The following is a 26,287-nucleotide window of genomic DNA, read 5'->3' on the forward strand; positions in this document are numbered from 1 at the left end:
ACCATGCTGGTCATTTATGAACATTTGAACATCTTGGCCATGTTCTGTTATAATCTCCACCCGGCACAGCCAGAAGAGGACTGGCCACCCCACATAGCCTGGTTCCTCTCTAGGTTTCTTCCTAGGTTTTGGCCTTTCTAGGGAGTTTTTCCTAGCCACCGTGCTTCTACACCTGCATTGCTTGCTGTTTGGGGTTTTAGGCTGGGTTTCTGTACAGCACTTTGAGATATCAGCTGATATATGAAGGGCTATATAAATAAATTTGATTTGATTTGATTTGAAGATTGTTCAGAAGTACAGTTGGAGGTTCTTGAGCTCAAAATAACAATGATAAGGAAAATATGGAGTGGTGAATTTCTCTTGAGGAGAAAACCAACCACAGGTTCATGAAACTACTCACCATCAGATATTCAAGTCATCACTGCCAACTAAAACCAGGCCACACTACTGGTGTGAGTCCAACACCCAGGCTTAAATAATGCAGAATGTTGACACAGAATGTTGAAATGTAATTCCTGTCTCACTCATCATGACCAGTGACACCTTGGTCATGGCAGAATAAGCTGGTGACAGGGAAGTGATGGAGCGAGACACATCATCCAGGGAAGAGTCACCAGCAGCAAAGTCCAGCCCCTTAGTTAGAGCACGGTTACCATGAATGTACTTATTCCCACCGGTGTAGAACAAGATTTAAAAACTCTAAAGTATATGGATAAAAATCAGGAGGGGCTTGATATACAGTGAGCTCCAAAAGTATTGGGACAGTGACATCATTTTTGTTGTTTTGGCTCTGTACTCCAGCACTTTGGATTTGAAATGATACAAAGTGTAGACTGGCAGCTTTAATTTGAGGGAATTTTCTTCCATATCGGGTGAACCATTTAGAAATTACAGCAGTTTTTGTACATAGTCATTTTGGAGTCACTTTTATTGTAAATACGAATAGAATATGTTTCTAAACACTTCTACATTAATATGGATGGTACCATGATTAGGGATAATCCTGAAAGAATCATGAACAGTGATGAGTAAGAAAGTTATAAGAACCACATATATCGTACCCCCCCAAAATGGTGAGAGGTTAGCATGTCTTGGGGGTATGATATTTGTGCATATGTAACATTCTCACTCATCATTATTCACAATTCATTCAGGATTATCCATAATCATGGTAGAATCCACTTTAATGTAGATGTTTTTGGAAACATATTCTTATTTCCAATAAAAGTGACTCCAAAATAACACAATACGTTATTTACCATTCATTTCTATTGGGCACAAAATAATCTGAAACACAACCAAAACAAACAACAAATGCATCCAACCATTTGTAGAGTCACAAGCTTGTAGTCATTGCATGCTGGGAATATGTGACCAAATACTTCACTTTTTACTACTTAAATAAACGTATAAAGGAATTTGTCCCAATACTTTTAGTCTCCTAAAATTGGGGGACTATGTACAAAAAGTGCTGTAATTTCTAAAAGAATATGCATGAAAATACTCTCAAATGAAAGTTTCCAGACTGCACTTTAACCTCATAGTCATTGTATCATTTCAAATCCAAAGTGCAAAGTAAAGAGCCCCAAAAAATTTATAATTGTCACTGTCCCAATACTTTGGAGCTCACTGTATCTTAGCAACAAGAGTTTAGCAGTTGGAAGAAAATGAATGGGTTCTACCCATGAACCAACCACTTTATCTAACAGCATGTATTTTGATTGCTTGAAAGGTTGTGGAGAGATCTTTACAATACAATGAGATCTCACCTAGAGTAACTTTGTAACATCAATGCCACTCACCAGTTGGCCCTTCTGGGTGGTATCTAGGCTGACCCCTGACCACTCAATATCAATATAATAACCAGCTCTCCAGTGTCCCAGGGCCCTGGTGTGTATGTACACCCCAGGGTCATTCTAAGATACGATCTCCCCGTGGGCCCTCTGGAGGGTCTGTGGCCCAGTAGAGGTCAGCTACGCCCACATGCTGCCACCTAGGGCCATTCAAATACTGTCACTGTAAAGTCTTTAATTTCTATTGACAGGTTCTCAAGTCTATTGCATTTGACCTTCTAATACTGAATAGCTATTGTAGGCCTATTGCTTAGAAAAACTTGGAGGGATTTTGAATTCAGCTTCTTCTACATAATTCTCTCTGAAAGTATTTTCATAAATGGGGAAACGAACCATTGATGAACTATCCTTGAATCCTAGTTTGTGTTCTCGTGTTAGTTTGTAAGAGTACATTGAAATTAAGTAACTGAGAGATGCAATTTACCTCAACATGTTCAGCAGGAGAACAGAAAAGGAGAGAGACCGAAGTCTTCTGGGTATCAGTATGAACTGGCAGTGTCTCCTGTGGCAACACACCTAGAGACCAGATAGTCACCCCAGGGAAAGAATAGTCTTCTGGGTATCAGGGTGAACTGGCAGTATCTCCTGTGGCAACACACCTAGAGACCAGATAGTCACCCCAGGGAAAGAATAGTCTTCTGGGTATCAGGGTGAACTGGCAGTATCTCCTGTGGCAACACACCTAGAGACCAGATAGTCACCCCAGGGAAAGAATAGTCTTCTGGGTATCAGGGTGAACTGGCAGTATCTCCTGTGGCAACACACCTAGAGACCAGATAGTCACCCCAGGGAAAGAATAGTCTTCTGGCTTCCATCCTTGAAGAAATAGGCTGAAAATGTTATTTTATATTCCGTTTGTAACAATCTGTCTCCAATGACACATCCAAAATCCAGAGTCTGTGTGTTGAGTTCAGGAATAGGTTAGTAATGGGACTGAATTACTTTCTTGCTTAACAGATTGTTGTAAACAACAAGTAAAGAAGGTTCTGAAAGGGTGGGAGATGTTTTATCATGGCAACATGGAACAGACAATAACATACAACAATGCTTTGAAAATACATATAGCTCTCTGTGGTACCCTGCTTGAAAACTATCAAAGCACCTGGAATGGCATTCTTAGCATAAGGGTTTGTGTAGGGACAATTTGTGAAAATAAATCATATTGTCTGAGCTTTTTTCTCTCTGGATAACCTTCTATGCTAATTGAAACTGGATTGAAGAGAAAATAATTTAAGACTTGTTTTGTAGACAAGTGTTTCATAACTCCAGTTCTCCAGTACCCCTAACAGTAGGCCGACACATTTCACATTTCTGCCTAAATATGATCCCCAATCAGAGACAACGATAGACAGCTGCCTCTGATTGGGAACCATACCAGGCCAACATAGAAATAAAAAATTAGAGTACCCACCCTAGCCACACCCTGACCTAACCAAAATAGAAAAATAAAAAAGGCTCTCTAAGGTCAGGGCGTGACACCCTGGACATGCAGACCTGATTCAACTTGTCAACTAATCACCAAACACTTAACGAATTGAATCGGTTGACTTTGTCTGGCACCCACAACAAAAATGTGTGCTGTTGGGGGCAATCATGATTAGAAACAATGTTGAAAAGGGGATAATGTCAACTAACTTCGTTGGGTAGGCCTACGTTGGTTGCAGAGAAAGTACATTATGTCTACTAACCACTGTTTAGCCAACTGTACAACGTTTCTACCAGTAGCTTGCATAGTAAACATGATCAGCTAACAGTAAATCGGTAAATGCCCCCTTCTGCTGCTTGACAGGCAGAGCCCACAAAGGATGGGAAATAAACCGAAATCACTCATACTTGTCAGGCACTTTCATATCACTCAAATATCCAATTAATGTTACCTAATATTGAGAGATATCGTCAGGCTACCCTCATGTATCTGAAATGACATGATCCATTGATGTTTACTGATCATGAAAGCATGTGGTTACTTGCTGTATAACTCTGATGATGAATGTGGAATAATTGGGAATGTGTAGTTCTAGGCTCTTCAAGAGGTGATGATATTAAAACCAAATAGTTATACCATTTATTTAACAATCCCATAAACTTCACGCAGAACGTGTGGTCGCAACCAACTGAAAGATACTATCTGCTGCAACAGTGTACTTTTGAGTGTGTAATTTGCATGTGTGGAATTATTTTTGAGGTGATATGAAGGTAGAGGGATTTCTGTTTCTAGAACCGTATCGCAATTGAGAATCGATTCACGTTTAGATGGAGTATGTGGCTGGTTTGCCTTGCAGGGACAATTTACACTTTAAATAGAACATGTAAGGTCCTTAGACTAAGGAGTAAAGTAAGGCTGCTTGATTCCAATATTGGGCTTGGGGTCTCCTTGCCCCCCAGCAGACAAATCGAAACGCTCTGCACCTTATTGTGACACACAATACCCCATAATGACAAAGTGAATACATTATTTCTTTTTTTGTGGATATGTATTAAAAATTAAAACAGAATCCATGCTTCCTGTTTCCATTGACCATCCTTGAGATGTTTCTACAACTTGATTGGAGTCCACCTGTGTTAAATTCAATTGATTGGACATGATTTGGAAAGGCACACACCTGTTGTCACGCCCTGACCTTAGAGAGCCGTTTTATTTCTCTATTTGGTTAGGTCAGGGTGTGATGTGGGGTGGGCATTCTATGTTTTGTTTTCTATGTTTCTTTATTTCTATGTTTTGGCTGGGTATGTTTCTCAATCAGGGACAGCTGTCTATCGTTGTCTCTGATTGAGAACGATACTTAGGGAGCTCTTGCCCACATGAGTTTTGTGGGTAGTTCATTTCTGTTTAGTGTGTGTTGCACCTGACAAAGCTGTTTCGGTTGTCTCTTTGTTGTTTTGCATTTTAGTGTTCGGTTTGGAATAAACATGACGAACAGGTACCATGCTGCGCTTTGGTCCTCACCTTCTTCCACCAACAGCCGTTACAAAAATGTGATACATTCGCTACTGTGTATCATCACACTGTTGATATTCAGTAGCAACGGGCGCTAATTGCTTCTTGAATCCCATTGTGACGTATGGGGGGGAAATTTTTGGCAGGTGGACGCTATTTGGCATGACAGGCCCCCTACGGGCCGGGCCTGGGCATTCATTATGCACCAAAACACTTGATGTTCTCCACCAGTGTATGTGAGTTGAGTTGGAGTAGAACGTGCCCAATTTCAGTGGAACGTGGAGGGAGTTTTCCAAAGGCTGGATGGAGCATTGGCCTTCTCGCCCCCTCCAATTTCGCTCCAAGTAGTGCTCACTTCATGAGCTCGGGCTATGCCAGGCCCAGCATGCATTTGTAGTCTACTTGTGTGCTGCTATAGCCCCTTGCTTTAGCTACTTTCATCAAATATGCTAAATATTTTCATGGAACTGATCAAAATCAAGGTGACTTACAAAGATGAGGACCAAGAGCAAGAGAGGGAGTCCGGTGATGTAATGTCCACAACTAAAGAATTGTTGTGGAATCTGGAAAGACACATCCCGAAGGCATGATGCTGTACTTACTACATGCACATGCTAAAATAAACTAATGAGGTGGGTAGCTTGCTAGCTAAGTGTGTCATTGTAGCAAAGTATTTATAAACAAAAAAATCATATCTTAAAAGTTGAGTTAACATTCGTTCTGTTATCAATACAATAGGCCATCATTGATTTTGGCCGAATAGACCTGGCATATTACCTCTTTCAAGGAGATTTCCATTTTAATAGGGTTATCTTCTTAGGGCTGCAATCCCGTTAACGGGATCGATATGACAACAGCCAGTGAAAGAGCAGGGTGCCAAATTCAAAACAACAGACATCTCATAATTAGAATTCTTCAAACATACATGTATTTTATACCGTTTTAAAGGTAAGCTTGTTGTTAATCCCACCACAGTGTCCGATTTCAAATAGGCTTTACAGCGAAAACACCACAAACGTTTATGTTTCCAGCCAAAGATAGGAGTCACAAAAAGCACAAAACAGATAAAATTAATCACTAACCTTTGATCTTCTTCAGATGACACTCATAGCACTTGTTACACAGTACATGTATGTGTTGTTTGATAAATTTCATATTTATATAAAAAAATCTGAGTTTAAATTGGCGCGTTATGTTCACTAGTTCCAAAAACATCCAGTGATTTTGCATAGCCACATCAATTTGACAGAAATACTCATAAATGTTGATGAAAATACAAGTGTAACACATGGAATTATAGATATACCTCTCCTTAATTCAGTCCTTCTCAAATAGTGGGGTGCGTCCCCCTGGGGGGGCTCGGAGCGATGCCAGGGGGGGCGCGTGTGACCCCGGGGAACATGCTTTTTTTGCCGAAGGGAGTAGGTTTTTTTTGCACCGAACAAGAGCACACAGCACAGAGCAGGAGAAATGAAGTGCAGATAACAAACCCTTAAGAGACACCATGGAAAAATATTTAACAGGGATGAAAAGAAAGGCGGAGAGAGACGGAGATAACGAGACAAACGTAAGTCTCCCGAAAGCTAAGACGAGGAAATATGACGAAGCGTATGTAGCACTTGGCTTCACTGTGACTATGGTTGGAGACGAGTAAAGACCGGTATGTTTACTGTGTCTATAAATGTTGGCAGCGGACAGCATGAAGCCAAATAAATTAAGGCATCACTTAAAGACATTACACCCCAATCACGCTGATAAGCCGCTTGAGTTTTTTCAGCTAAAACGTGCCGAATATTGCCAACAATCGTCCCGCTTTGTGAATGCTACTTCAGTAAACCAGCGAGCACTGTTAGCATCATATAAGGTGGCGTACCAAATTGCTCAGTGCAACAACAAAAAACCACTCCATAGCAGAGGAGCTGATACTGCCTGCAGCATTAGACCTGGTCTCTGTCCTGCTGGATGACGCAAGTGCTGCAAAAATAACAACTATCCCTCTGTCCAATGACACTGATCTTAAAGAATAGCTGGTAGATAAACTCAAAGACAAACGTTTTGCCTTACAGCTCGATGAAGCAACTGACAGCAACAAAGACTGTTTGTTTATCGCTTATGTACGTTTTGACATGACAAACTCCCTGTGTGAGGATCTACTTTTTTGTAAATATGTCAGAGACAGAGCCACAGCTGAAGAGCTATTCAAAATGCTGGACTGCTTCCTGACTGAGAATGGGCTAAAGTGGGAGAACTGCATTGGTGTTTGCAGTGATGGTGCACAGACCATGGCAGGGATGAGAAAAGGACTTTGGGCACTCATCAAGAAGGCCTCACCTAATGCTGAGTGGACACACTGTGTTATACACAGAGAAGCACTGGCATCAAGGCACCTTTCCTCCGAATTAAGTGAGGTTTTGACTGACATTGTAGGTGTCGTCAATTTTATAAAGACCAGACCACTAAAAACAAGAGTCTTCCCTGCTATATGTGAGGAGATGGGAGCTGAACATCAAGCTGTGCTGTTTCACATTGAAGCAAGGTGGCTGTCACGAGGAAAAGTCTTGTCCCGGGCTTTTGAGCTCAGAGAGCAGATAAGAATGTTTTCGGAGCAGGAGCACAAGTACGACCTCGCAGAAAAATTTTGTGATGAGAACTTCCTGGCAAAACTGGCCTACCTGAGTGACATATTTGGAAAGCTAAATGAACTAAATCTACAGCTTCAAGAGAAAGATCAACACCTCCCTCAGGTCACAGACAAGATCAGCTCTTTCACTCGAAAGCTTCCAATGTTTGGCAGGCGACTTGATGAAGGAAATACTGATTCATTCGAGAACCTGCATGAATTTGTTGACACTACTGACTATGATGCCACCTCAGTGATTCCATATATTAAGGAGCATATTTCAGCATATTTCTGATGGGATTCTTTAAAAAGTACTTCCCTGAAAACAGTTCCCAATATGACTGGGTGGGAGATCCTTTCAATGCACCAGCTCCAACTGGTTTCAGCTCTGCAGAGGAGGACCAGTTCATTGATATGACGTCTGACTCCACATTAAGACTGAGGTTCACATCACAGACACTGAGTGAATTCTGGCTGAGTGTAGAGAGGCAGTATCTACTCTTAGGGCAGAGGGCCAAGTTAATGTTGCTGATCAATTTGAATGTATTATTATTTATTGATTATATTTAATTTTATTGTTCAGTATCAAATGGTCAAAAAATGTTTACAGTTTAAATAAGGGTATATAACAAAGTATTGAGATAAACTTTTGTTATTGACCAAATACTTATTTTCCACCATAATTTGCAAATAAATTCATTAAAAATCCTACAATGTGATTTTCTGGATTTTTTTTCTCATTTTGTCTGTCATAGTTGAAGTGTAGCTATGATGAAAATTACAGGCCTCTCATCTTTTTAAGTGGGAGAACTTGCACAATGGTTCAAAATGTATTTCTTTGTAGGCTATAGCCTTGAAACAATATATTCTAAATAATACCTTTTTGTTTGTTCTTAATCTACTTGTTTGAATCCTGACTTATATGTGTGTTTATATGCTGTTTTAATACGACATGTAGTCTTATTTGAAATGATAAGTGCTTCTTACAGTCACCTTTTCTTGTTGTTTATTAAAATACTGTTTATTGAAATCATATGGTTTGGTTTCAATACTTAAAAACCAAATGGTATGTCAGGGTAATCACAAAAATAAATAGTGATGGTTAAATTGTGATTTTAATGACAGGAGCGAATTGTGAGCAGCATTTTACTTTACTTTTTTTGTGATGAGCGAGGAGTGGTTTTTAGTGGAGCAGTTGGAAAGGAAGTGGAGCTCCATTAGAGATGACCTGGATTTTCGACCGCACTTGCATACTCTGTTCTCGACATCTAGACTGTGACTGCGGCTTGGATGTGTACCTCTGGTGTTGTCACGCTTTGTACAAAATAATCAAATGTAGTACGACAGGATATTTCTTAACATAGCTCTTTATTAGCTAGCTATACCTGGCATGTTCATGTGTCTCATACCATAATCAACTGACCATGACCTCACCACCTGGGTGGTCTTAACCAATCATAGCGCAGTATGATACAGAGGTTAAAATGCATCCAATTACAATTCAGTATGTTTCCACATATGTATATTACATCCCCCTTCTCGAAAAATAAAAATAAAAATGTTTTACATATTCTAGACATTTCTTTTTTGCTTTGTACTTTGAACTCAAGGTAAGTTACCATTTATACTGCACCAACTGAATCAACATAACAGACTCTGAAACAATGATTCAGCATACTGTTACTTTTGGAACAAAGGATTCTAAGCAACTCAGCTTTTCACTGTAGCAATGACATCTCAACATATCAAACAAATACATTACCAAAGCATTTCAAGTCAACTTTTCAATAACAAGTTTACAGTCTGGAACTCTTTTAGGGCAGCGATCCGCCTACACCCTTTGACATTTCACAGGTCTAGGACAGCTCTGGGCTTGACCTCTCTTCCTGACCATGTGTGATATGAAGCTGAGCAGACTTCTGTGTCAGTCAACAGTTCTTGTGGTGTTGCAGGTAAGTATGGTGTATGTTGTGCTGTGTGTGTGTTGAGTCCATCACGTTGTCTTTCAGGGGAACAGTTCATCTCATCAGTGTGTTGTTCTTTTGTGTTCAGTAGGTGATGATGATTGTGGCGGTACACCGCTCCTTCTGCGGTGCGGACGTGATATGAACGTTCAGTGTCAGCTGGCTGGATGACGACTGCTGGAGGCTATGCCCCTGGATTCTAACTGACTCTCCGTCCGTCGTTCAGTTGTAGCCTTGTAGCTGACGACCTCAGGTTGAAGCTGCTGGTTGGTGCTGGGAAGGATTGAGCAAAGTCTGCGGCTCATCAACAGCTGGGCAGGTGATTTGACGTTGTCAACTGGAGTGCTGCGGTATTCAAGGAGACTGAGGTAGGGTCTCTCTTGTCTGTTTTTGCTTTGTCCATGAGTGATTTAGCAATCTGTACAGATTTTTCAGCAATGCCATTACTTTGAGGGTAATGTGGGCTTGTGGTGACGTGTTAACTCCCATGCTTTTGTGAAGAATTAAAATGAATATTATTTGTAACAGGGGCCATTGTCAGATATTAATGTCTCTATGATGCCATGCCTGGTAAAGGCTGCTTTCAGCTTGTGTATCACAGCTGCAGATGTGGTGATGTGAAGCTTGTCGAGTTTGAAGTATCTGCTGTACTCCACTGTTATTTTTTTCAATTTTTCAATTTTTCATTTCACCTTTATTTAACCAGGTAGGCTAGTTGAGAAGAAGTTCTCATTTGCCACTGCGATCTGGCCAAGATAAAGCATAGCAATTCGACACATACAACAACACAGAGTTACACATGGAATAAACAAAACATAGTCAATAATACAGTAGAACAAAAGAAAGCAAAAAGTCTATATACAGTGAGTGCAAATGAGGTAAGATAAGGGAGTTAAGGCAATAAATAGGCCATGGTGGCGAAGTAATTACAATATAGCAATTAAACACTGGAATGGTAGATGTGCAGAAGATATATGTGCAAGTAGGGATACTGGGGTGCAAAGGCGCAAGATAGATAGATAAATAATTACAGTATGGGGATGAGGTAGGTAGATAGATGGGCTGTTTACAGATGGGCTATGTACAGGTGCAGTGATCTGTGAGCTGCTCTGACAGCTGGTGCTTAAAGCTAGTGAGGGAGATATGAGTCTCCAGCTTCAGAGATTTTTGCAGTTCGTTCCAGTCATTGGCAGCAGAGAACTGGAAGGAAAGACAACCAAAGGAGGAATTGGCTTTGGGGGTGACCAGTGAGATATACCTGCTGGAGCGCCTGCTACGAGTGGGTGCTGCTATGGTGACCAGTGAGCTGAGATAAGGCATGCTTTACCTAGCAGAGACTTGTAGATAACCTGTAGCCAGTGGGTTTGGCGACGAGTATGAAGCGAGGGCCAACCAACGAGAGCGTACAGGTCACAATGGTGGGTAGTGTATGGGGCTTTGGTGACAATCCGGATGGCACTGTGACAGACTGCACCCAGTTTGTTGAGTAGAGTGTTGGAGGCAATTTTATAGATGACATCACCGAATTCGAGGATCGGTAGAATGGTCAGTTTTACGAGGGTTATGATGTAGCCCTCGTTGTTCCAGGTGAACAGATCAGTTGCCACAACCTGCCAGGGTCGGTCTGGGATACAATGAGGTAACATTGTCTCTTTGGTGTTTGAGGGACATCGTTCAAGACAGGTGGCGCATTTACCAATCCGGGCCAAAACAAAATGTCCTGTGCTCTCTGTTTGCACTTTTCCATGCCCGTGTGTCCAGCATGGATCTTCGTCAAAATCTCTTCTCTGAGACTGGTAGGAATGATGATATTTCTCTCGTTTGACAATGATTCCATTGATCTGTGATAATTCATCGCGATGGTTCCAGAACTCTGAGACGCTCTGAGGGAATATTTTCCTCTCCTCAGGACATCCATTCTGTATGTCTTCCCTCAACAGTGTGAGTAGTCAGTCCTTTTCTGTTTCTGCTCAGATCTCCTTCAGTTTTGGTTCACTAACTGGTAAGATTATGTATACTGTGTGCACTTGCATGTCCATGCCGTTAACGGAGGCTGCTGTCCTTGTAGGTAAGAAACTTCCTGGAGAGTGTGTCTGCGACAGGGATGTCTTTGCCTGGACGGTGAGTGATTGTGAAGTCGTATTTTTGTAGTTGAAGGATCATCATTCTTTGTGGCCTTGGGCCTGCGGCTACCGGTTTCCTCATGATTGACTCAAGTGGCTGGTGGTCGCATTCCACAATGACTTGTCCTCCAAATACGTACTGATGGAAATGCTTACATCCGAACAGAATGGCATAGAGCTCCTTTTCAATTTAAGCTCAGTTGATTTCACAGTCTGAGAGATTTGGAAGCGTAGCCAATGGGCTTCCTTTCTTGCAGTAGCACTGCAGCTAGTACATACAGTGCCTTGCGAAAGTATTTGGCCCCCTTGAACTTTGCGACCTTTTGCCACATTTCAGGCTTCAAACATAAAGATATAAAACTGTATTTTTTTGTGAAGAATCAACAACAAGTGGGACACAATCATGAAGTGGAACGACATTTATTGGATATTTCAAACGTTTTTAACAAATCAAAAACTGAAAAATTGGGCGTGCAAAATTATTCAGCCCCCTTAAGTTAATACTTTGTAGCGCCACCTTTTGCTGCGATTACAGCTGTCAGTCGCTTGGGGTATGTTTATCAGTTTTGCACATCGAGAGACTGAAATTTTTTCCCATTCCTCCTTGCAAAACAGCTCGAGCTCAGTGAGGTTGGATGGAGAGCATTTGTGAACAGCAGTTTTCAGTTCTTTCCACAGATTCTCGATTGGATTCAGGTCTGGACTTTGACTTGGCCATTCTAACACCTGGATATGTTTATTTTTGAACCATTCCATTGTAGATTTTGCTTTATGTTTTGGATCATTGTCTTGTTGGAAGACAAATCTCCGTCCCAGTCTCAGGTCTTTTGCAGACTCCATCAGGTTTTCTTCCAGAATGGTCCTGTATTTGGCTCCATCCATCTTCCCATCAATTTTAACCATCTTCCCTGTCCCTGCTGAAGAAAAGCAGGCCCAAACCATGATGCTGCCACCACCATGTTTGACAGTGGGGATGGTGTGTTCAGGGTGATGGGCTGTGTTGCTTTTACGCCAAACATAACGTTTTGCATTGTTGCCAAAAAGTTCAATTTTGGTTTCATCTGACCAGAGCACCTTCTTCCACATGTTTGGTGTGTCTCCCAGGTGGCTTGTGGCAAACTTTAAACAACACTTTTTATGGATATCTTTAAGAAATGGCTTTCTTCTTGCCACTCTTCCATAAAGGCCAGATTTGTGCAATATACGACTGATTGTTGTCCTATGGACAGAGTCTCCCACCTCAGCTGTAGATCTCTGCAGTTCATCCAGAGTGATCATGGGCCTCTTGGCTGCATCTCTGATCAGTCTTCTCCTTGTATGAGCTGAAAGTTTAGAGGGACGGCCAGGTCTTGGTAGATTTGCAGTGGTCTGATATTCCTTCCATTTCAATATTATCGCTTGCACAGTGCTCCTTGGGATGTTTAAAGCTTGGGAAATCTTTTTGTATCCAAATCCGGCTTTAAACTTCTTCACAACAGTATCTCGGACCTGCCTGGTGTGTTCCTTGTTCTTCATGATGCTCTCTGCGCTTTTAACGGACCTCTGAGACTATCACAGTGCAGGTGCATTTATACGGAGACTTGATTAGACACAGGTGGATTGTATTTATCATCATTAGTCATTTAGGTCAACATTGGATCATTCAGAGATCCTCACTGAACTTCTGGAGAGAGTTTGCTGCACTGAAAGTAAAGGGGCTGAATAATTTTGCACGCCCAATTTTTCAGTTTTTGATTTGTTAAAAAAGTTCAAAATATCCAATAAATGTCGTTCCACTTCATGATTGTGTCCCACTTGTTGTTGATTCTTCACAAAAAAATACAGTTTTATATCTTTATGTTTGAAGCCTGAAATGTGGCAAAAGGTCGAAAAGTTCAAGGAGGCCGAATACTTTCGCAAGGCACTGTACTTCGATGCGTCCACTTGGAGTCTGAGCTCTTTGTTGAGCTCGTAGTAGACAAGGATTGGTCCTGGTTCTCTCGTGGTCAAGTCTTTCACTCTCTGGAAAGCAATGTCGTGTTGCTTGTCCCAGCAAAAGTCACTGGACTGCTTTAGCAGCTGACGCAGTGGTGCATTAGCATTGGAGAGGCTGGGTGCGAACTGGGCTAAGTAGCTGACCATGCCACGCACTTTTTCCAGCTATGCACGGTTCTTTAGTGGCTCCATTTATTTTATGGCTGATATCTTCTGTGGATCTGGCTTGATTCTTTTCGTGGTAAGAAGATGTCCAAACTAGCTGACCTCTGTAGCTTCGACTGTGCTCTTCCCAAGGTTGAGCCGGACTCCTTTCTCGCAGGATCTTTGCAGCATTGCGTGGAGGTTTCTGTCGTGTTCCTCTTTGGTTCGACCATAGACAAGGATGTCGTCCACAATTGCCACAACTCCTTCGAGGCCTTCATACACTTTGTTGATCTTTCGCTGAAACTCGCCTTGGGCTGAGATAATCCCAAATGGCAGGCAACAGAACCTGTAGTGTCCAAACGGTGTGTTGAACGTTGTGAGCTTAGATGACTCTTCTGTGAGCTTGATAGCCCAGTAGTGTCAGGCGGTGAGTGTAGCTGGTGCATGAAGTCAGGCGCAGGAGAGCAGAGATGAGTGAACAACGCACTTTACTTAAGATATAGCACAAAGTAACAATACCAATGTGCCAACAATAATGGTTGCCACAAAGCACGGGTGAAAACAGCACCCGGAGAAAAACAAACGGAAACGTACCGACCTGAACAGCAAACAATCGCACACAAAGACATGGGGGAAACAGAGGTTTAAACACATGACCAGTAATTGGGAAATGACAACCAGGTGTGTGGGAAACAAAGACAAAACCCATGGAAAATGAAAAGTAGATCGGCGGTGGCTAGAAGACTGGAGGCGTCGACCGCCAAGCCCCGCCTGAACAAGGAGAGGAACCGACTTCGGTGGAAGTCGTGACAAGTAGCCTGATCTGGCGTCCATGACACTGAAGTAGCATGCTCCCGCTAGCTTGTGTGTGATACCATCTAGTGTCGGTAAAGGGTAATTGCGGCGTTTGATAGCCTTGTTTTTTTGGGTCGAGACATACTCTGAGCTTGCCTGTGCGTGTTTTCTGCACCACCACTAATGTGTTTACCCAATCTGACAGTTCTATAACCTTGGTGACTATGTCAGATTGCTCCATGCTCTCCAACTCCTTCTTCAGACGGGCGTGGAGAGCAAGGGGAATCTTTCTTGGTGGGTAGACCACAGGGGTTGCGTCTAGGTCAAGGTGAATGGTCCATTCTCCTGGTAATAATCCTATTCCTGTAAAAACATCAGTAAACTCCTCCAGCACATTTTCTGTCTCTTCTGGTGCTGTCACTGATAAAACTAGCTTGATGAGGTCCATGTCTAAACATGCTTCAAGACCAAGCACTGCAGGTGCTCTAGTGTCAACAACGTAAAAGTCCAACATCATGTCACTTTCCTTCTATTTGCATTTGAAAGTGCATGTGCCTTTTACTGGGATCTGTTCACCACCATAACCAGTCAGTCTGCTTCAGAGGAATAATGTTTACTTGTGCACCAGTGTCTAGTTTGAACTTTAGCTCTGTGCCGTGTGTTCCTGTGTCAATGTCAGCAAAGGCTTGCTCTGTCTCTGATATTTGATTTTTCTCTGTCACTGAATCAATAAACAGTTCATCAGCATTTGAGTCTTTGATTGACATTTCATCTTCACTTACTGTGTGTACTGTTTTTCCGTGGTTAGCTCTGCACACTTTTGCAAAGTGATTCCATTTTCCACATTTAGTACACTCTTTGCCTTTAGCTGGGCAATTTCCCTGTTCGCCATGCACTTTCTATTCACAATATGCACATGTTTTGGGGCGTTTTGAGTCTGGAGATATGTCTCTCTCCGTTCAGAAGTGTGCTCTCTGGGCACCAGAGATGTGCTTTGATGTCTGTCTGACTGCGTGCACTGCTTGTTCACGTGATGCGCTCGTGCTCCTGCCCGAAATGGTTTTCATCTGAACGTGTGATAGTGATGGGCATTCCGGCTCTATTCAGTGAGCCTGCTAGTTCGGCTCAGCTCACCAAAAAGAGCCGGCTCTTTTGGCTCCCAAACGGCTTTAAAAATAATGTTTTGTATTTTTTCAAGTCAAACCATTTGCGATAGTTTGACGATGATTGATGTTAAAACAATTCTAATTAAATTATTAAATAAAATAATACCCTACCTTAACCACAATGTATTTAAAAATGCTTTGGTTTGTTATAAAAAAATAATACTATTAAACATCTGCATTGAAAGTATAACTTTTTAAATGTATATAAACAAAGTGCATATAAATGTAACAATTCAAAATGAGTATACATCTGAACAACATAATAAAATATTAATGCACCATATCAAAGAAAAATAAATAGCAATGTGAAAAACTGCAGCATCCCACTTAAAACATTAAACTGGTCCCTCTTTTCTCTCTCTTCTTTATTGCCATGTTACAACCAGCAGCACAGAGCACTGCTGACCATATTTTGCTTTTATGAGAGATTTGCATTCAGAAATACAAGCTGCCTCACTTTCGAGGGGCTGATGCGGTTTCTTCTCTCAGTAATTATTTGTCCCGTTTTCGAGAAGACCATCTCAGAGGGAACTGATGTGGCCACTATGCAAAGTCTCCCTGTCATGACTTTAGTAAGCCAGAGGCCTTGTTCTTCCACCAGCTGAGAGGATCTGCAGATCTTTGGAGGAGGGGCTCGACATGAACCTGAACTAATAAGTTACTGTTCTCTCTTTTCAGCTATGTGACAGCCTCAAAAATGATCTTTGGAGGAGGGGCTCCTCCCTATAGGATTGGCCCTTCATTATTGCAACTGCTGAGGTATTCCTTCGTGCTGCATCCTCAGTTGCTCTCTCATCAAACAGCATCCAAACAGCAGTTTGTGGCACTACTTCTGGTGCTTCTGCTCCATCTGATCCCTCTTCTTCCTGTTGTCCTGGTGCCTGAGCCAGCTGACTGCTGGGACTGTCCCTCCCTGCTGCTGAGGTTATTCTTTGAAGAGCCTCATCAACCGCTCTGGCATCACTGAAGGCTAACTTCTTAAACCTGGGGTCAACGGTTGGGTGCAGCGGTTTCTGATAGCACGTGATTATATTCCATTCTGTGGCACTTTCTGTCCATTGATGAACATAGGGTGTCCATCAACTCTGTCACATGTCCTGTGGTTACATTTGCTTCTCTCTGGCTGCTGGCTGTGATTCGCTGCAGACCCTTACACAGGAGTATCATTTTTGAGGCTTGTAGTTCAGTCTTGTTAGGCCTCAGCTGAGCATCCCCATCTGGCATTGTGTAGACTTTAGTTTTTCAGCACCTACTGTGCTCCTGTGGAAGTATTCCACAGCTGCTTTCACTTAGTCCACAGTGGGCTTCATCACCTTCAGAGCATCTCTTACAATCAGGTTGATTGTGTGGGCAAGACAGGGATGATGGGTCCATTTTAATATTTTCATGGCTTTGTTTATCTTAGCTGCATTGTCGCTAACACAACAGATCACTTTTCCATCTACTTGCCATTCTCTGGCCACTCTCAACAGTTCCTCTGTCAAGTTCTCTGAGGTATGTCTGTCGCTGAACTCAAAGCACTCCAGAAGACAGCTAGACATCGAAAAAATTTCAGTGAAGTGACATGTAACCTGTAAGAAGTGGTTACCATTGATGTCCAGCAGTCAGTGGTAAGGCAAACTGCAGTAGCTTTTTGGACACTTTCCTGAAGCCTGTGTTCTCTTGTACAGTTGTGGAATAAGTGATTTTGAAAATGGCTGCAAATTGGTGGCAATCATTTTAGCCAATGCAATGTGAATTTGGACTTGTTTTGCTACAGACAGACTTTGGCATAAACTGGAAGACTGCGTTGCTGTGGGTCGCGGATTTTCAAGCCGTTCCTCTGCGACCCCCAAATGTTATACAATTTTGTTGTAGCCCAGTACTAGCTCACCTGATTCACCTATTCAAGAGGGATTCGTTGACAAGTTGAGTCAGGTGTTCTAGTGTGGAATAGTTAGCTATTAAAAATATTGCCTAGTCAGACCATTATTCCTGTTCCAGCTGACTGAGGTGTTATTAGGTAGGTCATGTTAAGCGTTGCACAGAGCATTTTCAACCAACCTCATCTAAACAAATGAATACAAAACAAACAAAATACATTTTTATCGAAAAGTCAGGCGGAATGTAGCCTAGTAGTTAAGAACATTGGGCCACTAACAGAAAAGGTCCCTGGTTTGAATCCCTGAGCCGACTTTGTGAAAAATCTGTTGATATGCACTTGAGCAAGGTGCTTAACTGTAATTACTTCTGTAAGTTGCTCTTAATAAGCTAAATTACAACAAAAAACAACATGTCCATTGTATTTTGAAAACCCAATCAACAATGACTTCATCATCCTAGTAGTTCAACCGGTTTGATAATTGTGTGCTGAATTGATGTGATGTGTTAATTGTATTCTAAATTAACCATGCGTTGTTAATGTGTGTGTGGTCTCGCAGCATAATAAAACACTATTAATATAGCCAATGTGAAATTGCTTGCTAGTTCGCGCTGTACGCTAATAGTGTTCAATCGGTGACGCCACCCTCACTGAGACCTTGACGTGGTTGTTCCTCATGCTCAGCAAGGGCCGTGGCTTTTGTGAAGCGAATGGTAACAATGGTTTGTGGGTGACAGTTGTTGATGTGTTCAGAGTGTCCCTGGTTCGAGCCCAGGTTGGGGAAAGGAGTGGGATGGAAGCAACATTGTTACATTAATGCTGTTGACCACGATCACTCAGTTTGGCTCTTCCATACTGCGGTCAAAGGGTGGTAAATGTAGCTTATGTGAAATGGTTAGCTATGTTTCGTGAGTGACAGTTGTCGATGCGTCCCTGGTGGCCAGGTTTGAACCCAGATTGAGGACAGGGATGGAATCAACAACAGGACAGATCCAGTGAACACCAAGAAGATTGCAAAAAAATGGGCTTCAAACAATGGTTTGAGGACAATGTAGAAATTATGAATACTGTAATATTATAATAATAATACTGGAATATTGTATTGCTTTATACGTCAATTATATTTTAGCTGTCTCAATGGTCTATATTATTAACTTGTTAAGGTATAGGGGGCAGCATTTCCACTTTTGGATAAATAGCCTTCCTGCTACTCATGCCAGGAATATATTATATGTATATGATTAGTAGGTGTGGATAGAAAACAATCTGAAGTTTCTAAAACTGGTTCAATCATGTCTGTGACTATAACAGAACTTATGTAGCAGGCAAAACCCAGAGGAAAAACTGTTCAGATTATTCTTATTTTTTCCTCTGACCGTTACCTCAGTTGTCTGAATGCATTAATCATTAATGTGTGTGCTGTGCATACGTGTATGTGCTGTGTGTCAGATTGACAGGTTGAGTTCCACAGTGTCAGTGGAGGACCCCATGAAGACCCCCAATGCCCAGGAGTTGGACAGTATGACCCTACACTCCTACATAGAGAAGCATGCCACAGCATGCCATGGACAGAAGGTGACAGGCACCACATCTCAGAACTCACCCCGCTCACTAAGAACCTGACACCGAAACAACATCCGAGAGCATGTACACCAACATGATATATTCTTTGATTTTAATACTTTTTTAATAGTGTGGTTATAGACAGCAGCAGAGTTGGGATACGGTCCAACATTTGGGTCAAGATCAGAGGTGGCACAACAGGTCCCAGAGAGGTGCAGTGAAAAAAATGATCTGGGGCCTGTAGTTTTTTCCTGATCTGGTAACTTAACCAGGTATAAGCCCGGACGTTATACGACATGACGTGATTCATCTGTTGTAAAAAGGTTTAAGATGGGCTATGATGGGACCAGAGTTGTTCTAATCAGGTCACTTGTTGTTGTTTTTTACTCCTGGAAAAACTCCTGGGCTTGGGGAGGATAAAAACCCTGTCAACCCGCAGCAACCTTGTACTTGTTGATATGTATTCTATTTTAAAGGACTAGGGGGGGTTTGCTATATACAGAATCAGAGAAAGCAACATCATTGACAAAGTCACAGGGCTGAGCTTGCTATATGGAGGATCGCATCGTGTAGGCCGAATACATTTTTTACTCACAGTCTCTGTAAGCTATTTTGTTTAACACAGTCTATGTAAGCTATGTTTGGATTGAATATAAACCTATTTTGATCCCATTCACATTTTCTCACAAACATTTGGGCTATAAATACACAATTTACCACTTTGTTTACCCTAACCAGAGGTACAGGGTGCATAGCAGGGCTAGACAATGCAGCTGCTGTTAGAGTTGATCAGTCGGAAAAATATTCTAGTTTCCATGCAATACGGCATGTCATATTGCTAGTGTTCAGGTGTATAGGCTGCTACATTTATGGAAGAGTTTTTGCTTGTGTCTATTGGGAGTGCTAAATAAATACAGGAGGAATAGTGGAGAGCGTGCCTTGAACTTGTGCATGGTGCTTGGCCCGCACGACCTGCGATTTCCATGAATCTGTTTGGTCAAGACACGCAAAGAGCCTGCAGTTGCACTTAGATGTCAAGGGCAGAGAAATTGTGTGCGAGTTGACAAATCATGAGGCAAATCGATTTTAAAAAACTGCATTTTGCCCCTTTGCTTCAATGTCCCTTCTCACCTCATTTGCTCACATTGTATATAGACTTGTTTATACTGTGTTATTGACTGTATGTTTGTTTTACTCCATGTGTAACTCTGTGTCGTTGTATCTGTCGAACTGCTTTGCTTTATCTTGGCCAGGTCGCAATTGTAAATGAGAACTTGTTCTCAACTTGCCTACCTGGTTAAATAAAGGTAAAATAAAGAAATAAATAAAAAGTGTGGTGCTGCCACCTGATTGAAAATTGGTGTGGTAAATGCCGCCTCGCCACACGCGAAGATACCAATAGAACAAAGAAAAAAATAAGGATAAAAGTGTTTGAAATTGAATTTATTACAGATTTAAATATTCAGAAATGTCAAGAACTGGGAGTTCCACTGTATGCTTGTCCCTACAGTGCCTAGAGGATGCTCTGTAGTGTTCCTATCTAATGTGTATCCTGCCTCAGGCACAGTCAGAGGGCTTGGTTTATGGATGGCCACCAAGGAGCTCATCTCTTAGAACAGATGTTTTTTCAAGTCTGAGACAGTGAGGACTTCCTTCAGAGAACATCAAGACAACAGCACAACTATGTATTGTAAAATAAAAAGTTGCAATGAAACTGTTAGAGAACAACTTATATTTTTGAGGACACTTTGTCCTGATTGTAATCTCCCGCCCTCAAATTTGGGCTCTCATGCAACTGACTTCTGTATATAAAAAAATGTAATCAATAAATAGTAATTGTCAAAAAATATGATTTTTTTATGTTTCTATTACAAGTATGTCATTGTCCTTTTAAAATGCTGCTGCCCCTTTCAGAGCTCTGTTGCCCAGTTGCACCCAACCATGCTACAAACTCTGCTTGTACTGAGTTTTGACCGAGTTTCTGAGTTTTGAAATCAGTGAAATGCCCGGGGTGGCAGGTAGCCTAGTGGTTAGAACATTGTACTAGTATCCGGAAGGTTGCAAGATCGAATCCCTGAGCTGACAAGGTAAAAATCTGCCATTCTGCCCCTGTACAAGGCAGTTAACCCACTGTTCTTAGGCCATCATTGAAAATAAGAATTTGTTTTTAACTGACTTTAACTGATTAAAGGTAAAAAAATATATAAATTAGAGTATGATAGCTAAGGAGATGGAGAAAATTCTGGTGTTTGATTGCAGTTGAAAAGAGAACACACAGAAGGCGGTTGTATAAAACCCCTGTTTCTGGATTACATCTTCAAACTAAAGGCAACCATGGCATCCGTGACAGAGAGGAAGCATCCATCAATGTATACAAGTAAGATCGTCTGGCTAGCTACATTTTCAGATATTATGTGTTTATAATTTTGTCAGAAAGTAATTTTCATTTCAAGTTAAAATGTACTGTTAGCTAGCTAGCTAATGTTAGCTGGCTGGTCACTAGCTAACATTACATGTAATATTATCCGTATCGCAGAGCCATTTGCATTGCTAGTTATAGCCTAACATTAGCTAGCTAGCTAACATTGAAACTGGTTGGTTAGCTACCTGCAGATTCATGCAGGGTAGTAACGTTATGAGTTGGATTATGGTTAATTATTTAGCTAGCTAGCTAGCTATGTCTAAACAAAAGACTCCACTATGCAAGTAACCATTTCTCTTCATCTTCTGTATCCTGTCCATGTGACAAATAAATGTTGATTTTATTTGATATAGTATGTGTTTACCAGAGACGGTAATGTGAAGAACATGACCTGCACCAAAGTCAAATTAGGATATAACTTTAGGCCAAAAAGACAGTGTCTAAGTTCTCAAATAGTTGGGTGTGCTGTTTACGGATTGGATGTCTAGAGGTACAGTGATCGGTAAGCTGTTCTGACAGCTGATGCTTAAAGTTAGAGAGGGCTCCAGCTTCAGTGATTATTGCAGTCCATTCCAGTCATTGACAGCAGAAAGCGTTGTTTTAGCGTGTACCCATTGCGCACGGAGGCAATGGGGCAGTGATCGCTGAGATCCTGGTTGAAGACAGCAGAGGTGTATTGAGAGGGCAGGTTGGTCAGGATGATATCTAAGATGGTACTTTAGTATGGCTAAAAGGCTATGAGAACTGGTCGTCTAGTGCATTCGGAACAGAGAGTAAAAGGACCAGATTTCTGGATTCCTGATTCTAGATTCCTAGATTCAAGGCATAATGTACAGACAAGGGTATGGTAGGATGTGAGTACAGTGGAGGTAAACCTAGGCATTGAATGACGATGAGAGAGGTTCTGTCTCTAGAGGCACCATTTTAGCCAGGTGAGGTCACCGCATGTGTGGGGGTGGAACAAAAGGGCTAGCTAAGGCATATTGAGCAGGGCTAGAGGCTCTACAGTGAAATAAGACAATAATCACTTACCAAAACAACAGTAGACAAGGCCTATTGACATTAGGGAGAGGCATTTGTAGCCAAGTGATCATAGTAGAGTGGGTTGGGAATTGGGGAATTACAGCTTAACAAAGGACATAGCAGTTGTCGTGACGTTGTATTAGTTAATGTGACGACTGTTGTTCATCGAATGATTAAAGTTTCTAATTGCGTGATTAACTGAATCAAGCAATTATTAACTCATTAACCTGGGGCTGTCACGCCTTGGTCTTAGTATTTTGTGTTTTCTTTAATTATTTGTTCAGGCCAGGGTGTGACATGGGTTATTGTGTTGTCGTATTGGGGGTTTTGTAGGCATTGGGTTTGTGGCTGATTAGGGGTGTGTCTAGCATAGGCTTGGCTGCCTGAGGCGGTTCTCAATCAGAGTCAGGTGATTCTCGTTGTCTCTGATTGGGAACCATATTTAGGTAGCCTGGGTTTTACTGTGTATTTTGTGGGTGATTGTTCCTGTCTCTGTGTAGTGTTCACCAGATAGGCTGTAATTAGGTTTTCACGTTTCGTTTGTTGTTTTTTTGTATTTATTTAGTTATTTCATGTATCGCTATTTTTTCATTAAAGAACATGAGTAACCACCACGCTGCATTTTGGTCCGACTCTCCTTCAACAGACGAACGCCGTTACAGAATCACCCACCACACCCGGACCGAGCGGCGTGGTAACAGGCAGCGACAGCAGTAGCAGCGAAAGGAGGAATGGACATGGGAAGACGTGTTGGATGGCAAAGGTTGTTACACTTGGGAGGAGATACTGGCCGGAAGAGATCGCCTCCCATGGGAACAGGTGGAGGCATTTAGGAGAGCAGAGGCAGCCGGAGATAAGAGCCGACGATACGAGGGAACACGGTTGGCAAGGAAGCCCGAAAAGCAGCCCCAAAAATTTATTGGGGGGGGCTCAGGGAGAGAGTGGCAAAGTCAGGAGTCAGACCTGAGCCAACTCTCCCTGTTAATCGTGAGGAGCAGCGATCAAAGGACTTCTGGACTTGGGAAGAGATATTGGACGGAAAAGGACCCTGGGCACAGCCTGGTGAATATCGACGCCCCAAAGAAGAACTGGAGGCGGCGAGAGCGGAGAGGCGCTGGTATGAAGAGGCAGCACGGCGACGCGGATGGAAGCCTGAGAGTCACCCCCAAAAATGTATTGGAGGGGGGCTCACAGGGAGTATGGCGATGCCAGGTAGGAGACCTGCGCAAACTCCCTGTGCTTACCGGGGGGCTAAAGAGACCGGGCAGGCATCGTGTTATGCTAGTGAGCGCACGGTGTCTCCAGTGCGGGTGCATAGCCCGGTACGGTACATACCAGCTCTTCGTATTAGCCGGGCTAGAGTGGGCATCGAGCCAAGTAAGGTTGGGCAGGCTCGGTGCTCAAGAGCTCCAGTGCGCCTGCACGGTCCGGTCTATCCAGAGCCACCTCCACACACCAGTCCTCCGGTAGCAGCTCCCCGCACCAGGCTTCCTGTGCGTGTCCTCGATCCAGTACCACCAGTTCCAGCACCACGCACCAGGCCTTCAGTGCGCCTCGCCTGTTCAGCACAGCCAGAGCCTTCCTTCCCTCTAGCGCTGCCGGAGCCTCCCGCCTGTTCAGCACAGCCAGAGCCATCCTTCTCTCTAGCGCTGTCGGAGCCTCCCGCCTGTTCAGCGCAGCCAGCGTTTTCCTCCTCTCCTGCGCTGTCGGAGTCTCCCGCCTGTTCAGCGCTTCCAGAGCCTTCCTCCTCTACAGCGCTGCCGGAGCCTCCTGCCTGTTCAACGCAGCCAGAGCTGCCAGTCTGCATGGAGCAGCCAGAGCTGTCAGTCTGCATGGAGCAGCCAGAGCTGCCAGGTTGCATGGATCTTCCAGAGCTGCCAGTCTGCATGGAGCTGCCAGTCTGCATGGAGCTGCCAGTCTACATGGAGCAGCCAGAGCTGTCAGTCTGCACAAAGCTACCAGTCTGCATGGAGCAGCCAGAGCTGTCAGTCTGCATGGAGCAGCCAGAGCTGTCAGTCTGCATGGAGCAGCCAGAGCTGCCAGTCTGCATGGAGAAGCCAGAGCTGTCAATCTGCATGGAGCAGCCAGAGTTGCCAATCTACATGGAGCAGCCAGAGCTGTCAGTCTGCATGGAGCAGCCAGAGCAGCTAGATCCGCTAGTCAGCCATGATCTTCCAGATCTGCCAGTCAACCAGACTCTTCCAGATCTGCCAGTCAACCAGACTCTTCCAGATCTGCCAGTCAACCAGACTCTTCCAGATCTGCCAGTCAACCAGACTCTTCCAGATCCGCCAGCCAGCCAGGATCTGCCGGAGCCAACTACCTGCCTGAGCTTCATCTCAGTACTGGGCTTCCTCTCAGTACTGGGCTTCCCCTCAGTACTGGGCTTCCCCTCAGTACTGGGCTTCCCCTCAGTCCCGGGCTTCCCCTCAGTCCCGGGCTGCCCCTCAGTCCCGGGCTGCCCCTCAGTCCCGAGCTGCCCCTCAGTCCCGAGCTGCCCCTCAGTCCCGAGCTTCCCCTCAGTCCCGAGCTTCCCCTCAGTCCCGAGCTTCCCCTCAGTCCCAAGCTTCCCCTCAGTCCCGAGCTGCCTCAGTCACGAGCTGCCCCTCAGTCCAGTGGGGTTCTGGGTGAGGACTACGAGGTCATGGTCGACGGCGAGGGTGGACTATCCCAGGACGCAAGGGGGAGGAACTAAGAAATTTATGGAGTGGGGTCCACGTCCCGAGCCGGAGCCGCCACCATGGACAGACGCCCACCCGGACCCTCCCTATGGTTTTGAGGTGCGTCCGGGAGTCCGCACCTTGGGGGGGTTCTGTCACGCCTTGGTCTTAGTATTTTGTGTTTTCTTTAATTATTTGTTCAGGCCAGGGTGTGACATGGGTTATTGTGTTGTCGTATTGGGGTTTTGTAGGCATTGGGATTGTGGCTGATTAGGGGTGTGTCTAGCATAGGCTTGGCTGCCTGAGGCGGTTCTCAATCAGAGTCAGGTGATTCTCGTTGTCTCTGATTGGGAACCATATTTAGGTAGCCTGGGTTTTACTGTGTATTTTGTGGGTGATTGTTCCTGTCTCTGTGTAGTGTTCACCAGATAGGCTGTAATTAGGTTTTCACGTTTCGTTTGTTGTTTTTGTATTTATTTAGTTATTTCATGTATCGCAATTTTTTCATTAAAGAACATGAGTAACCACCACGCTGCATTTTGGTCCGACTCTCCTTCAACAGACGAACGCCGTTACAGGGGCACCATGGGAAAACTGGTTTTTATTGAGTTTCTATTTCCCAGATTAACTCAAAGAATATCAGAATATTGATTTTACAAAAGCTGCTAATTAACCAGTTGCCTCTAACAATCTCGTTCTGAACGTCGTATTGCCCGTGAATCTGCACGGACCCGGGTCTCACCAATGAATTCGTACCACACCAATCTTAGTCAAATATTTATTCACTAAAAAGCGAAAATTATGATAAAAGATACACATAGACAAAACGCATTATAGGCTATTGATTAGAACTTAGTATAACGGGCCAACACACTATGGCGCGTGTTACCCACAATGGGAATTTCAAAAGAGAGAGAAAAAATAAAGTACACAAGAGAAATATATTTGGGGGAATTTGTCAGCTATGCTATTCTAACCCTAGCCTTGCCCCAAACTGCCGCTCTTATGGGTCAGAATATAATGATGTAATTACGTGGGGATGAACTCCGAGGATTCTCTGCGTGGACCGTTCCGCTGTTCGATGACGCACTTCTCCTGCGCACCTCCCTGCTCGTCCTCCCGGTGTCAATGTCCTTTATGGCTTAGGAGTCTATTCCCTCACCCTTTTCTCTGGAAGG

This window comes from Oncorhynchus tshawytscha, linkage group LG33 (assembly GCF_018296145.1).
Source record: "Oncorhynchus tshawytscha isolate Ot180627B linkage group LG33, Otsh_v2.0, whole genome shotgun sequence".
Lineage (NCBI taxonomy): Eukaryota > Metazoa > Chordata > Actinopteri > Salmoniformes > Salmonidae > Oncorhynchus > Oncorhynchus tshawytscha.